The sequence below is a fragment of the Oryx dammah genome, unplaced genomic scaffold (assembly GCF_014754425.2).
Source record: "Oryx dammah isolate SB20612 unplaced genomic scaffold, SCBI_Odam_1.1 HiC_scaffold_2, whole genome shotgun sequence".
Taxonomy (NCBI): Eukaryota; Metazoa; Chordata; class Mammalia; order Artiodactyla; family Bovidae; genus Oryx; species Oryx dammah.
The window spans coordinates 92,624,781-92,640,768 of NW_024070186.1; the positions used below are offsets into that span (position 1 = coordinate 92,624,781).

A 15,988-nucleotide genomic window follows, 5' to 3' on the forward strand; every position below is an offset into this window, starting at 1 on the left:
GGCAAGAACACTGGAGTGGGTTGCCATTTCCTTCTCCAATGCATGAAAGTGAAAAGTGAAAGTGAAGTTGCTCAGTTGTGTCTGATTCTTCGCAACCCCATGGACTGCAGCCTACCAGGCTCCTCCGTCCATGGGATTTTCTAGGCAAGAGTACTGGAGTGGGGTGCCATCGCCTTCTCTGCCAAATTGGTTGGAAACTGCTATTTCTAGAACTAACAGAAAAGAAACATGCAGGCAGATCACTGCTCAAAATGCAGTTACCAAACAAGTTAGAAGGTGCTCAAGAGTGACATTGGAAAACCCTGGTTTAATGTGTAGGCTGATATTTCACAATCTCTCAAGGGGAAACTAAACTCCTAGGAAAGCCTCTTAGAAAATGGTGACAAGTGAGTTTACTTCCCTAGTAGACTAGCTGGAGAAACCTCTTGGAGGGGTTGTGTTACTGGATCACTTAGAACAAAGGCAATGTGATTTCTATGACAGAAAAGGATCAGACCTGGTTAATCTTTTGAAGTTCTTGGAAGGCTTATAAATGCCTGTGCACAAGGGTAAACTAATAAACTTATTTAGATTGCACAAAGAAAAACTCTGACATAGTGCCCTGCTGATGGTTATTAAAAAAAAAAAGACATTATTAATTTGTTGACCTTTCCATAGAGGTCAGGCTTGGAGAGAGACCAAAAGAGAGGGACAAGTGGGCCCTTTTCTACATAAGGAATATAAGCTGTGATGGTCTCTGTAGCCTGGAGTAGTTATGCCTTAAAAAGTTAGGAAACTTCTTGAGTTTTGTCTTGGCCTGCCTGATAAGGAAGTACCACAATGAATACCCTTCCATGATTAATTTTATGTGTTAACTTGATTAGGATAGGGCTTACCTGGAGGCTTAAATGGTAAAGAATCTGCCTGCAGTGTGGGAGACCTGGGTTCGATCCCTGGGTCAGGAAGATCCCCCAGAGAAGGAAACGGCAACCCACTCCAGTATTTTTGCCTGGAGAATCCCATGGTCAGAGGAGTCTGGCAAGTTACTTTCCATGGGGTCATAAAGAGCTGGACACAACTGAGGGACTAACACTTTCACTTTGATTAGATATGGGGCCTAGTTGTTTGGTCAAATATAATACCAGTCTAGGTATGGCTGTGATGACATTTTTTAGATGTAATTAATGGTTAAATAAGTTGCCTTTGCATAAAGCAGATTACCCTCCCATAATGTGGCTGGGCCTCATCCAATCAGTTGAAAGGCTTAAAAACAAAGACTGAGGTTTCCCAAAGAAGAAGCAATTCTGCCTCCAGATTGCACATAGAAACCCTGTACAAATTTTCAGTCTGCAGATTTCAGACCCAAGACTGCAACACCAGCTCACCTGAATTTTCAGGCTGCTAGTCTGCTCTGCAGATTTCAAACTTGCCAGCCCCCCACCCCCATCCCAGCCACATAAGCCAATTCCTTAAAATAAATCTTTTTTCCTATATATATATCCTATTGGCTCTTATTTCTGTGGAGAACTCTGCAAGATGCACACCCCTGATTTAAACTGATTTATAGTTTTGGTAGAAACAAATGCAATCATTTTCTGGTATTTCCTGAGAACATTTCACCCTTTCTTTCTAGTTCCCACTTCCAGATCCTGACTTCTGGCTCAGATGGATCCACTCATTTCTGTTTCCTTTCCACACACTGCCTTCAGAGTGAAGTTTCTAGAGCAGAGGTCCTTAAATCATCCTATAGAACACAGATATTCCACCTACTGGGGCAACATTTCTTTGATGCCGAAATTGAATAATTGGCAGTCATTTCCTAAGCTGAAGAGAAATGAACGATCAGAATTGGTCATTTTAAGCATTTTCCTCCCACAAATTTTTCCTTAAATCTTGGGTGCCCACTACCACCTGCCTAGCTGAAATCTAGTTTATAGTATGAACTTAGGCCAACATGATTTACTGAGTTATTTTAAATCTAATACATCAACATGTTGTGGTGTTCCGCAAAGATTAACATGCCTTCTAAGTGCCAGGCAGAGGGCTGGCTGTCCGTTCAGGTGAGTTCCACTTCTCTGAACCTAGCCCCCAGGTTCCCTCCCACACATCCCGGCGCTGTGCCCACCCTTGGCTCCCTTCCAGGAGTTGTCTGACTGGGCCTCTGTGCTCCCCTGGGTTGGGGTGTGGCTTGCCCTAGAATTTTGGCACAGTATAAGAGATGCAGAGAAGGCAACACCCCACTCCAGTACCCTTGCCTGGAAAATCCCATGGACAGAGGAGCCTGGTAGGCTGCAGTCCATGGGGTCGTTAAGAGTTGGACACGACTGAGTGACTTCACTTTCACTTTTCGCTTTTCATGCATTGGAGAAGGAAATGGCAACCCACTCCAGTGTTCTTGCCTGGAGAATCCCAGGGACGGGGGAGCCTGGTGGGCTGCCATCTATGGGGTCGCACAGAGTTGGACACAACTGAAGCGACTTAGCAGCAGCAGCAGCATAAGAGGGATGAGGAAGTAATAGAACTTTTTATCAGTAAAACGTTGACACCTACTTTTTCAGCTGTTTGGACCCAGACAACTAATAATGACCCTGGTCTTGGGGCTTCCTCCATCAGGAGACAGGAGAGAGTGCTCCCAGTGCAAATGTCTCTTCGGGTTAAGATTTTCACTCTTGTTCTTTTTAAATGCTACAATGTTACAATAGCTCTACCTGAGCCAGACACCTCCTCTCCACAGCTCAGTGGGCCTTCCTGACCAGCAGCCTGGCCCCAGGTGTGACCGGGCATAACCTGTCACTGTGATCCTGCTCCCATAGTCCAAGAATTGGAGATGTGATGAGGCAAAATTGTTCAAACAGTTGCCGGGGGGCTGGCTTAGGGAAAACACACCTGGGATCCCGAGTGGGAAAGGTTTCTGTAAAGGATGCTGCTGGGACATTTGGCAAACCTTGGGTCTAGACTGTCCACAGAGGCTGGTGGGAGAGGGGACATCAATGTCAAAGCTCCAAGCTCCCTGGTTTGACGGCCTGCAGCCATCTCAGACAATGTTCTTGTCACGACAGATGCCTGCTGCGGTCTTCAGGGCCACAGGATCAAGACATCTCAAAGGTTGGGCAAAGAATAAAAACAACACACAGACACTGAGCGAGTAAATGCAGACCTTGGCAAACCTTCTGTTAAGGGACAGATAATAACTGTTCTTGGCTTTGTAGTGATAACGTCTCTGTCACAACTCAGCCTAGCCATGACATGCAACCAAGTTAGGGCACAGAAATGAACAAGCACGGCTCTGTGCCTGTAAAGCTTTATTTACCGAAGCAGGCGGTGGGCTGGATTTGGCCAGTAGCTCAGTTGATAAAGAATCTGCCTGTAATGTAGGAAACCTGAGTTCAATCTCTGGGTTGGGAATATCCCCTGGAGGAGGGCATGGCAACCCACTCCAGTATTTTGGACTGGAGAATCCCCATGGACAGAGGAACCTGGTGGGCTACAGTCCATGTGGTCACAAAGAGTCGGGCACGACTGAGCGACTAAGCAGAGCCCAAATGCCAGTCACTTAGTCCTGAGATGCACTGTCCTAAAACAAACTCTGGTTTTCTATCACTCCCCTCCTTAAACACCTGCAAAGGCTCCCTGCATCCTCAGTTCAAGTGGGGGTGGGAGTGGGATGGGGAGGGGTGGAGTCCCACCCCAGCACAAGCTCAGCCGCAGGCGCCTTCTTGCTTCCTAATTCCAGATGGCTTTGCTTGTCCACACATCCTCTCCTGCTCACCAATCTCTGCAAATTCAAATTTCTCCTCTCCTTCTCTGTTGCACTTGAATTTGAGACCTTTTTGGCTTTTCAGCTTCTAGAGACAGACTAATAATTTCCCTTTGCCCGTGTCTATAGCTTTTGTCCAGTCCAATTTTATTCTCCTTCTGGCTCAGGGAAGAGAGGCTAGTCAACCAAAGAGATAAAGCACAAGTTTGTATAAAGTTTGTATTCAGTCAGTACCAACCATGTTCCGATGGCCTCAGGCTCACTTTCCTCTGCTCCTCTGTGCGGTGTCTCATTTTTGCTTCTTGAACTCTTTACCATCTTCTGAAGCTCAGCTGAAAATCCTTTCCTTTCCTCAAGCGCCCATGCCCAGAATTATCCTTCCTTCCCTACCTCCCTCTCTCTGCCCAATCAAACAGTTCTCAAGGGCAGCCTGCACTGGGTCCTGTTCCGTGCACTTGTGTGTATGTGTGTGTGTGGGGGGCTTTTCTTCCCTATTAGCCTCTGCCATGACAACCTAAGCTGACACCTTGTTCCTGTTTTTCTTTCTTTTTTGTTACTTCTTTTCTTTACCCACATTTGTTAATAAGTTAATTCTGAACCCCAAAACGAATAGATTGCTGTACATTTAAAACAGTCATTTGACGAATAATTGCGTTAAAGAAACAAAATCAGAAGCTTTCAAATTACGTGATCAGTGACACACTCTAAAGTCAATGACTACACTCTTAGTAGTTTTGTCTTGAGAAGGTATGTGATTGCAGAGAAATTAAGGTGTCAAGCATCCCAGGGTCATTATTGGCTATGTGCCCGTTCATAGTATGATCCAGTATCAGCTCTGGCTGCAAACCGAGGGGCTTTATAGTCAGTCCCGTCTTGGTGCAGACGAGGAAACCAAAGCTGGTAAGGGAAAGCGACTTGTTCAAGATCACTGATGTGTCATTTTCAGAGTCAGATCTCCTGACTCTTAAACCAAGACTTCGTATTAAATTTGTCACTGATCTTTCTTCTTTCTAAGGTAGGGAGATACTACCTCCCTTTATATTTCCTTAAAATGAAGAGAAACTCCTAATGCCCTGCCAGAGGGGAGTCACATAAGCAAAAGCTGACAAGGTGAGAACTTTCTACCCTTGCTCTCCAGTCAAAGTCTTCCTCATTCTTCATCTTAATTTCCAAATTTCCACAAATCGAGAATCACCCCTTTGCTCCTGGTTAGAATGCAAATACATATAAAAGAGGCGCAGTGAGCCTCACAAGCCGTCAATATCAATGCCTCATTGTGAATGATTTGAGTAGGAATCCAAATTTCCAAAGGAAGAGGGAAGACCCCATGTAAGGAAAAAAGACCCAAGGACTGGGAAGAGCCGAACCAATGAACTCCCTGCCTCATGATCTGGGGGCTTGGGGCTGTGGGTAGGGACTGACTGCTGATAATGTGTGTGTGTCTGCTCCTCTCCACTTTGCTCTTAGCTCCCAGTATGGGTGAGCTTTTTCAGATAGGGGGTTTCCTGAAACTTTCCTGAGTTATTTCAAAGCAATGCTTCCCTCAAATATATTTGAACGTTTTCTTTTTCTTCCTTCCTTTTTTTTTTTTTTTTTTTTTGTTTGTTGTTATTTGGGAGGGGTAGTAAAGGAAGCAGATGGGATGGAGTGAATTTTAGAAAGTGGAATTGGTAGAGGGCAGAGGATGGAGTAGCTGCTGTCCTCTTTAGAAATGACATTGCCCCTGGCTGAAAGTACTCAGTTCACCTCAAAATATTTTCCACACATAGTAAAGCCCCTGTGAGCCCCACCCTGTGGAAGACTGCCCAGTGGCCTGGCACCATGATGATTTATTCCAATTGCACAACATCCTGGGAGTTCCTTTGCTCTGAGGAGTGCAGATTTTTTTTAAGAGGCTGGAGTTTTCTTTATGTGTGTTTTTTTTTCCCCTTGTGTCTTCATTCAGTTGGTTTTCTTCTAAAAATTATTCATCTACACAGTGTTGATGTTTCCAGACACAATGAAAAATAGGTCTAAAAATCATTGCTCACTAAACAAACCAATTTTCAAAGCAGGAGAAAAAGGAGAGAGACTCACCCACCAAGCATGAGATCATTTTTTCAAGTTCATTACTTCTTCCTCACCCAAGTTTGTTGGACCAGAGAACACACAAACCACACCTCCCATTTTAGCTCCTGTTAGTGAAATTTGACAAAGAAAAAGAAAAAAAAAGCAGAAATAGGAGAGGACAAAATAGACAATAGGCCATTGCCTTAACCCAGATTCTGAAATCCAGAACTAGATCAGACGCTTGTACGACTCAGAGGTGAGGATAAAGATGTCTGTGGAGATTATATCAGGACAATTGCTGGTCTGCTTACATTTAGGGTATGATGAGTCCCTGGGAATGATGAATGATGAAAGAAGGAACTTGTTCTCACAGCCATGACCCCCATTGCTCAGAGCATCCCTTAGTTTTTCTTGCTTTAAAACTCAACCTGTTCTGACTCATGTAGTAACTAGCAGAGACTTGAAGCTATTTAGATTCTAATTAAGTTCAATTAAAATTCAATCCTTGGGAGGGGGCTTCAGGATGGTGGGACACATGTACACCCATGGCAAAAACCACCACAATATTGTAAAGCAATTAGCCTCCAATTAAATAAATTAATTTTTAGAAAAGAATCAAGTTCAACCTGTTTTAAAAAAAAATTCAGTCCTTGTGTTGCACTAGCCACATTTCTAATGCTCAATAGCCATATGTGGTTAGCGGCTGCTGTATAGAACATTTCCATCTTTGCAGAGAGTTCTATGGGTCAGTGAGCTCTTGCCTCCTGATGCTTGCTCTGCTGATCTGAGTCACTCTCCAACCTGAAGTCAAGCACTAAGCTGTAAGAAGTGGCTCAGGTGTTCTCAGCCCAGCGAGGGCCTCCGGTGCAGGCAATGCGAGTGGTATGCCCAACCCCAGGGCAGGAACACTATGGAGATTCCTTGGGGGAGGTGAGGTTAAGGTACCTCCCCATGAACTTGGTCTCTGCCCCAGCGAGGGAACAGTGACGCATCAGGGGTGTGGGTAGCCTGCATGTCCATGAGGCCCCGATTCCAGCATCAGGGTGAAGCATATTCTAGGACTGACCACTGTTTGCCCTGGGTAAGAATGTAAGCAGGAGGGGCCAAAAGAAATTCTGAGATTTCATTTGCTTTCCTTGACTAGATGGTGTCTAAGATCCCTTTTGTATTTACAAGTCTGTGAATCTTTCCAGGTAGCTAAAAACTCCCAGGTGAGCTGATTTTTATGCCCCCCCCCTTTTTTTTGCAGAAAGCAAAACACACACACACACACAAACGAAAACAAAAACTAAAAACTCTGTTGTAACAGAAAGCAAAATGAGAAATACTTCTCCTCATGGAGAAAGGTTAATTACTAGAACTAAACAATTCCTTACAAGGCTTGAAAACTGTATAACCCAACCTATATACATAACTGAAATATGTATTTATATACAGTCTAAGTGAGTTCTTTCTGTAGTGCTTAGCAATTCTATTCAGGCAAAAAATCAATAAACATGCTCTTTAATTAAAAAAACATTAAAATTCATAGAAATTCAAAATGTTTTAAGTATCTTTAAAGCTATTTATAAGTGGGGTTTTAAGTTCATAAATGTAAAGTAGTACTCATATTATTTGAATCTTAACCTGTATTATGTGTGGAAGTGTTGTTAGAACAAAAAATACAACCTGCAAACCCTGATGGAACCACCAACTGATGCAGAGTGAAAAGAAGTTATATAAAAATAGCATTGTGTAGATGAAGCTAATTTGTTGACCTGTTTCAACATTTATTAAGCAGAACTGTTTGCAGAAAAGAAATGTGAATAAATTGCCTCACAAATCCCCTTATGAATAGGCAGGACCAAATGATTTCTGACAAGAAGGCTGGGAAAGTTTCTCTCTGCTAGGCTAATTTTTTTTTTTTTTTTGCTTTTCTGACTCTACAAGGAAACTGGAAGCCCACAAAGGTGCCTGTCAATCTGAGATTTAGTCAGGGGATAGAGGTTTTCCCAGGGTTCTTGGATTTTTCTTGGTTTTTCTGTGAGGAAATGTGAGGTGGAATTCAGGATGGGTGAATAATACCCGACAGAAGAACTTTATCTCAGTTCTGAGAACTGAACCATAACAAAGGGGCTGAGAAAGCAGTTGTACAGTTTAAAGTAAAAGATATTGTGAACAGCCACAATATCCAAACTTACAAAAAAATGACAGACTCTATTCATCAGGAAATGAACTTCTTCCCCTCTCCCTTGCAGACAGCTCACTCCCTTCCCAGGAAAGCAACCCAGCCCAAAGAGTGCAGGTATCTTCCCTGCGTAGTGGAATGGGTCTACTCACCTTACCCTCTCCTCCTCCTCCTGGTACTGTGTCGGCTCCCTCGGCACGCTGCTCTGGCCAGAGGTGCTTTTCTACCCTGCACCAATCCTTTGAACCTCTGGGACCAGGGAAGGGTGGTCTGTGATTGGGAGAAGGCATCTCGCATGGGCTGAGCCTGATGCTGCCTAAGCCTGCCTCTCTAGGGCCGGAAGTAACAGGAAACTTTCAGCCAGTAGATTTCTGCTGCTCTGGAATGTGTAATTCTGACAGATGGAAGCACCGGGACAGGGTTCATCTCATCCTACGTCTGGATTCCTCGTAGGTCTGGGCTTCCTTGAGCACACACTCAGGGCTTCTGTTTTGATTTTGATTTGTTTTGTTTTTCTTAGTGTGATTTAATCCTTAATTCTGCTCTTGGGCATTAAAAAGGCCTTTTTTGTTGTCCTGACTGTTCAGTCATGCTGGTACACATTTATGTGTCCAGGGTCATGTCTAGTTTCAGTTTCTGTAACTTCCAGATGCTATGTCTATGGGGATAAGAATTACCCAAGGAACGCCACACTGAGTTGGTCCAAAGACTGATAAGGGTCAGGAGACCTGGAAACAAAGAGGTTGAGAGATAAAGGGCTCAATCAATCATCCCCTGTTATCCAATTAATTTCTCCATTTCTTCTCTCCCCTTCCCTTTTTCTTTCCTCCTTTCCTCTGGAGCCATGTGTCATACACCAGCACCAACAATGTCTGAAGAAAATGTTTATTTCAGTGGTTGCATAACACACCATGGATACATGCATGATAGTTTACTTAGCCTGGTGTGAGTGATGGGTCGTGGCAGTGCTGTTAGGATTTACTCAATGCCTTAATCAATGTTTTTGGGGTTCTCGTGGGTCAGGACCATCCTTCTAACAGGTTAGGTTTTTCAGGAACAGACTTGGAGACTGAGTACAGGGTGCATTTATTAGTGAGTAAATACCCAGGGAAGAGAGAAGGGAGAGGGAAGAAACAAGGTTGGGTGGAGAGGGAGGTCAATATGCCATGCAGGTGGGACAGCCTAGGAAACCCTGGAGGAAGATGGCCTGTTACAGTCACTCTGCCTTGGTTCCCTTTATAATCAGTCCTTAGATACAGGTTGCCCTGGGAATTTGGCTTTTTGTAACAAAGGCTGTCCCTGAAGTGGGTGGGCAGGGGAGACAGGAGCTGTGGTACTCTCAGGAGCTGGGCAGCATGTTCCCCCTTGAAGGCACCTGCACGGGGCATCTCTGTGTCCATCACACAACTTATTTCTCCTCAGCTCTGCAGGGCCTGGTTAGGGAGAGAATTTTTCACACAATGGCATTCTGTGCAATTGTGATAGGAAAAATGAGGTCACAGAAAACCACTTCCATTACATGGAAATATGTTCATTTATTTATTCAATATTTATTTATATAAATATGCATCAAGAACTTATGAAGTGCCAAATACTTCCTAAATACTACAAATGAAAAAAGCAGGTTATAAAATAGTTTGTACAATTCAACACACTTTTTTTTAAGTATGTATATGTATTTTTTTTAAGTATGTATATGTAAGTGAATTTAAAAGTTAGAAAGAAAAAGATTTTAAAAAGTTAGAAAGAAATTAAATATACCAGGATTTTATATGGATGATGTGATATGAATGACTTTTTGGTAGCTCCTATATTTATAAATGATCTATGTTACAGAGAAATATGTAAATTATTAAAAATGTGTTCTTTTGGAAATCTTTGTGGTAAACTAGCAAGGATACAAACAAGGACATGTTTCCATTCATATCTTAGGCAATGTATGTTCTATTACTAGGATTATGTGGGGAGAAAACATGAATCTTTTCAAACCAGATTCAGTTCAGTTCAGTTCAGTCACTCAGTCATGTCTAACTCTTGGTGACCCCATGGACTGAGGCACGCCAGGCTTCCCTGTCCATCACCAACTCCTGGACCTTGCTCAGACTTATGTCCATTGAGTCGGTGATGCCATCCAACCATCTCATCCTCTGTCATCCCCTTCTCTTCCCACCTTCAGTCTTTCCCAGCATCAGGGTCTTTTCAAATGAGTCAGTTCTTCACATCAGGTGGCCAAAGTATTGGAGTTTCAGCTTTAGCATCAGTCCTTCCAATCAATGTTCAGGACTGATTTCCTTTAGGATGGACTGGTTGGATCTCCTTGCAGTCCAGGGGACTCTCAAGAGTCTTTCTCCAATAGCACAGTTCAAAAGCATCAATTCTTCAGCGCTCAGCTTTATTTATAGTCCAACTCTCACATCCATACATGACTACTGGAAAAACCAAATCTCTGGCTAGACAAACCTTTGTTGGCAAAGCAATGTCTCTGCTTTTTAATATGCTGTCTTCAGTTCAGTTCAGTTCGGTCACTCAGTCATGTCTGACTCTTTGCGACCCCATGAACTGCAGCACGCCAGGCCTTCCTGTCCATCACCAACTCCTGGAGTTCACCCAAACCCATGTCCATTGAGTTGGTGATGCCATCCTACCATCTCATCCTCTGTCGTCCCCTTCTCCTCCTGCCCTCAATCTTTCCCAGCATCAGGGTCTTTTCAAATGAGTCAGCTCTTCGCATCAGGTGGCCAAAGTATTGGAGTTTCAGCTTCAACGTCAGTCGTTCCAAAGAACACCCAGGACTGATCTGCTTTAGGCTGGACTGGTTGGATCTCCTTGCAGTCCAAGGGACTCTCAAGAGTCTTCTCCAGCACCACAGTTCAAAAGCATCTATTCTTCAGCGCTTAGCTTTCTTTGTAGTCCAACTCTCACATCCACACATGACCACTGGAAAAACCATAGCTTTGACTAGACGGACCTTTGTTGGCAAAGTAATGTCTCTGCTTTTTAATATGCTGTCCAGATTGGTTATAACTTTACTGTTTCTGCTTTTTAATATGCTATCTAGGTTGGTCATAACTTTTCTTCCAAGGAGCAAGCATCTTTCAATTTCATGGCTACAGTCATCATCTGCAGTGATTTTGGAGCCCCCCAAAATAAATTTTGTCACTCCATTGCTTTCCCATCCATTTGCCATGAAGTGATGGGACCAGATGCCATGATCTTGGTTTTCTGAATGTTGAGCTTTAAGCCAACTTTTTCATTCTCCTCTTTCACTTTCATCAAGATCTTTAGTTCCTCTTTGCTTTCTGCCATAAGGGTGGTGTCATCTGCATATCTGAGGTTATTGATATTTCTCCCAGCAATCTTGATTCCAGCTTGTGCTTCATCCAGTCTAGCATTTCTCATGATATACTCTGCATATAAATTAAACAAGCAGGGTGACAATATACAATCTTGACATACTCCTTTCCCTGTTTGGAACCAGTCTGTTGTTCCATCTCTAGTTCTAACTGTTGCTTCTTGACCTGCATACAGGTTTCTCAGGAGGCAGGTCATGTGGTCTGGTAGTCCCATTTCTTGATGAATTTTCCAGTTTGTTGTGATCCACACAGTCAAAGGCTTTGACATAGTCAATAAAGCAGAAATAGATGTTTTTCCATATATATGGTTTTGTATGTATGTTGTTATATGTTGTGGGGTAAGCTAAACTAAGTCACTTCAATCGTGTCCAACTCTGTGCGACCCCATAGACGATAGCCCACCAGGCTCCCCCGTCCCTGGGATTCTCCAGGCAAAAACACTAGAGTGGGTTGCCATTTCCCTCTCCAATGCATGGAAGTGAAAAGTGAAAGTGAAGTCGCTCAGTCGTGTCCGACCATCAGCGACCCCATGGACTGCAGCCCACCAGGCTCCTCCGTCCATGGGATTTTACAGGCAGGAGTACTGGAGTGGGGTGCCGTTGCCTTCTCTGATGTTATGGGGTAGATCCAAATAATTAAATAATAATTACAGCAACATTAATTGGACACATGGAATTTTATTGCATGGATAAATTTGATCAATTTATGGTTGAACAATTTTGAGGTTGGACAATTATCCCCATGTTTTTCTCATAAAAATTTGACATAAATCTTCTCTATGAAATTCTCCATGTTCAGTGTCATGGTTGGAAGCATGGTTTGACTTCATGCATGATTTCATTGTGGGGCAGTTTTGGTGATGACAAGATGTAGCTCCAGTGGTAGGCAACTAAAATAAAGCATTAAGGTCACAAGAAAGGAGGAGTCCTTTATTACTCAGAGCATACTACTCTCCCCTGTACCTGCCCACTCTGAGTCTGGAGCTGTCTGAGGCTCTGCCTGGAGAAACACCTACAGTTAATCGCCTCTATTGGTTTTGAGGTGGGTCAGCTGTCCTGCTTTATCCGTTATTGGGTCCCATCTGATTTCTGTCTCCAGAAATTATAAAAATCTCAGGTTTCTCTCTCTTTTGCTTTGAGTATTAAAATAGACATTTCTTTTTGTAAATATTGACTGTAATTTTAAAGGAGTTTCAGGAGGACTGCTTTGGGCATTTTAAAAAATTTAAAAACATAGAATTAGGCAGACAACTCAACTCTGCCCTATTGGACTCCTATCTGTTCATAAGAATAAGCTACAGTAGCCACTGTCTATCTGGTGTCAACTCACTGAAAATTCTCCTAATACTACAAGAAACAAAATAGCCTTTTCAGAGCCTAATAAGGTGCTGGCACACATTTTATTTGCCACCTAAAAGGATATAACTCTCTTTGTCTGAGTTCTAGCTTTATAATGTTTCCAGCCACATAACTGGCGTGACGTTTCAAGCACACGTGCGTAGCCATCGGCAACCATGCCTGCCCACGTCCCCCTTCTGCAAAAACTATGTGCACACATGTGAGCACGAAAACATCACAGACATTATTAGACCTACGTACTCACTTTCTATTCATAAGAATAGGTGGTTTACACAGCGGTAACACAAAAGTTGATGCCATAACAGCAAAAGAAGGTAAGTGGAAGAGATAGGGTGAGTAAAACTGAGTCTGATCAGTTCTGACATATACACACCCATGGGAGCATCCTGTCAATCAAGATGGTGAACCACCAATCAGTCACTCCTCAAAGAGTCCTCCTAATGCCTTTGTAATCCTTGCTCCTGCCCCCTTCCCCCCAGATAACCACTGATCTTCTTCCTGCCACTATAGGTTAGCTCACATGATCCAGAATTTAAAATAAATGGAATCATACAGTAAAAAAAGGGAGAAAGAAATAATAGGAAGCTTTATTATGGAAAGTATCTCCCAATACATACATATATCAAATCATTACATTGTCCACCTTAACCTTATGCAATGTTATTAATATATGTCAATTATATCTCAGTGAGCTGGAAACACACTCACAAACATGAAAGAACAGAATGCTAATTTAAAAGAAAATGAAACACATGCAGGAGACCAGAGTAAGACAAGCGAATTCATAAAGAGTGGGGGAAATAGGAGAATAATTCCAGAAGCCTGAGTCTTCCTGTTTCTATTGTGTCTGAGCCTCATAGCTATTCTCCTTCACTTTCCTGTGTCATAAATGGACTTAAAACATTAATCTTCACATTAATTAAAAAAAACTTTATGGATATATAATTCATATACTACAAACTTTACTCTTTTGAGGTGTACAATTCAGTGGTAAAGGACAGTCAGAATTGTGCAACCATTACCACTATCTAATTCTAGAACATTTTCAACACCCACAAAAGAAACCTCCTTCTCATTGCATTCACTCCCCACCACTCCCTCTCCCTTACCCCTGGTAACTACTTATCTGCTCTCCATCTCTGTGGGTTTGCCTACGTGGACATTTCACCTAAATGGGATCACATACTATGTGGCCTTTTGTTACTGGCTTTCTTTCACTTCACAGCATGCTTTTAAGTTTCATCCAAGTCATAGTCATATATCAATACTTCATTCCTTGTTATTACCAAACAATATTCCATTGTATGTGTGTATATATATATATTTCATTTTTAATTTTTAAAAGTTGTAGTAGAAAACATATGACATTTACTATCTTAACCTTTTTTTTTTTAACTTTACAATATTGTATTGGTTTTGCCATACATTGACATGAATCTGCCATCGGTGTACATGTGTTCCCCATCCTGAACCCCCCTGCCACCTCCCTCCCCATCCCATCCCTCTGGGTCATCCCAGTGCACCAGCCCTGAGCTATCTTAACAATTTTTAAGTGTAAGGTTCAGTGGAGTTAAGTATAATATATTCACATTGCTGTGTAACAGATCTCTGGACCTTTTCTATTTTGCAGAACCGAAACTCTACCTGTAAAACAATTCCCCATTTCCCCTCCCATAGTCCCTAATAAGCACCATCCTACTTTTTCTATATGAATTTGACTATTTTAGATACCTCATAGAAGTAGAATCACACAGTATTTATCCTGCTGTGACTGGCTTATTTCACTTAGCATAATGTCCTCAGTGTTTATCCATGGTGCAGCATGTGTCAGAATTTCATTCCTTTCAAAGCTGAATAACATTCCATTGTATAAACAAGCCACATTTTTATTTATCCATTCATCTATCAAACATCACATTTAAAAAATCCATTCATCACTTGCTGGGCATTTTTATTATTTCCACTTTGGGGTTATTATGAACACTGCTATGAATATTCTTGTACAAGTTCTTTTTTTTAATTTAAAATTTTAACACCAAAAGCATTTCGTATTGGGGTGTAGCTGATTAAAGGTGGTTTCAGGTGAACAGCAAAGGGACTCAGCCATACATATACATATCTCTATTTTCCCCAAAACCCGTCTCCCATCTAGGCTGGCACATAACATTGAGCAGAGTTCCATGTGCTCCACAATATGTCTTTGCTGGGTATCCATTTTATATTCTGTACAAGTTTTTAAATGGCCATATATTTTCAGTTGTCTTAGATATATTCCTAAGGGTGGAATTGCTGAGTCATAGATAATGTTAAAGTTTTTGAAGAATTGCCAAACTGTTTCCCAAAACAGCTGCTCTATTTTACATTTCCACTAGCAGTATGACTATTCTAATCTCTCTCCAGCTTTGTCAGCACTTGTTATTATCTGTCTTTTTGGTTACAGCCATCCCAGGGGATGTGAGGTAACACCTCATTGTGGTTTGGTTTACATTTCCTTAATGACAAATGATGTCATGTTTATTCTTTAAATGGAGGAGGGAAAGGGATGTGCCCCAGAAAAGTGTTTTAGTAGCTAGATTCTCAATTACTGTGAGGAGATGGAGGAAGACAGTGAGTGAGGGTCAACAGGATTGCTCAGGGAAGAATCTAGTATCACTACTATTGATAATAACATTACTAAAATAATAAGAACTTACAGGACCAGGTACTTTTGTAGGTGCTTTTCCATATTATCTCATTCAATAACATTTGAGGCACTCACACCTCATATCTATAGGAATAGCTCCTCTTTTAGAAGCATTCTTAAGGGATTGATTCCTTCAAGGGAGGTCATACTTATGAGCCCTGCTTGCTCTGACATCGAAACTTTTATTCCCATTACCTTTTTTTCCCTGTGTATCCTGTCCTCTGTCAGTTTTACTCTGAAAAGGCAGGGACTCCTCTTCCTTTTCTAGTGGACAGCCAGCTCCAACCAGAGTTGCACCTTTCATGTATACTTGTGGTCTGGAACTACCTCCTACCACGCAGGGACTCATAACTGAACATACTTTTTGCTGATTGACTCAGGCTCAAGAGAGAGCCTGAGTCACTGAGTGTGAGGCTGGATCTCCATTTTATCCCTTCTTCTTTCAGTCAAACATATTGGGTCAGGAGCACTGGACCATACCAAGTGCATCCCCTCTGGCCCACTGCCTCATTGTGAAAGGTCAAAGGACAGCTCTGAAATGCATATAGATTGCCAGTGAGAAGGGCTGAAGTGACTGTGGAGGAGTAGTTTGAGGTGATCTGCTTCATGGAACACAGCAAAGTGTTAGGGCTGAAAAACCAA

The 15,988-nt window shown here is 42.3% G+C and overlaps 1 protein-coding gene across 1 annotated transcript in view; it reads right to left on the bottom strand.

The window, feature by feature from the left end:
• UPK1B (uroplakin 1B) overlaps window positions 1-8,291 on the bottom strand; it is a 29,694-nt gene extending 21,403 nt beyond the window's left edge. Inside the window, exon 1 of the mRNA XM_040251248.1 lies at window positions 8,105-8,291. The gene's annotated coding sequence lies outside the window, so the exon portion shown is untranslated. The remainder of the gene's footprint in view (window positions 1-8,104) is intronic.
• Window positions 8,292-15,988: the final 7,697 nt, after the last annotated feature.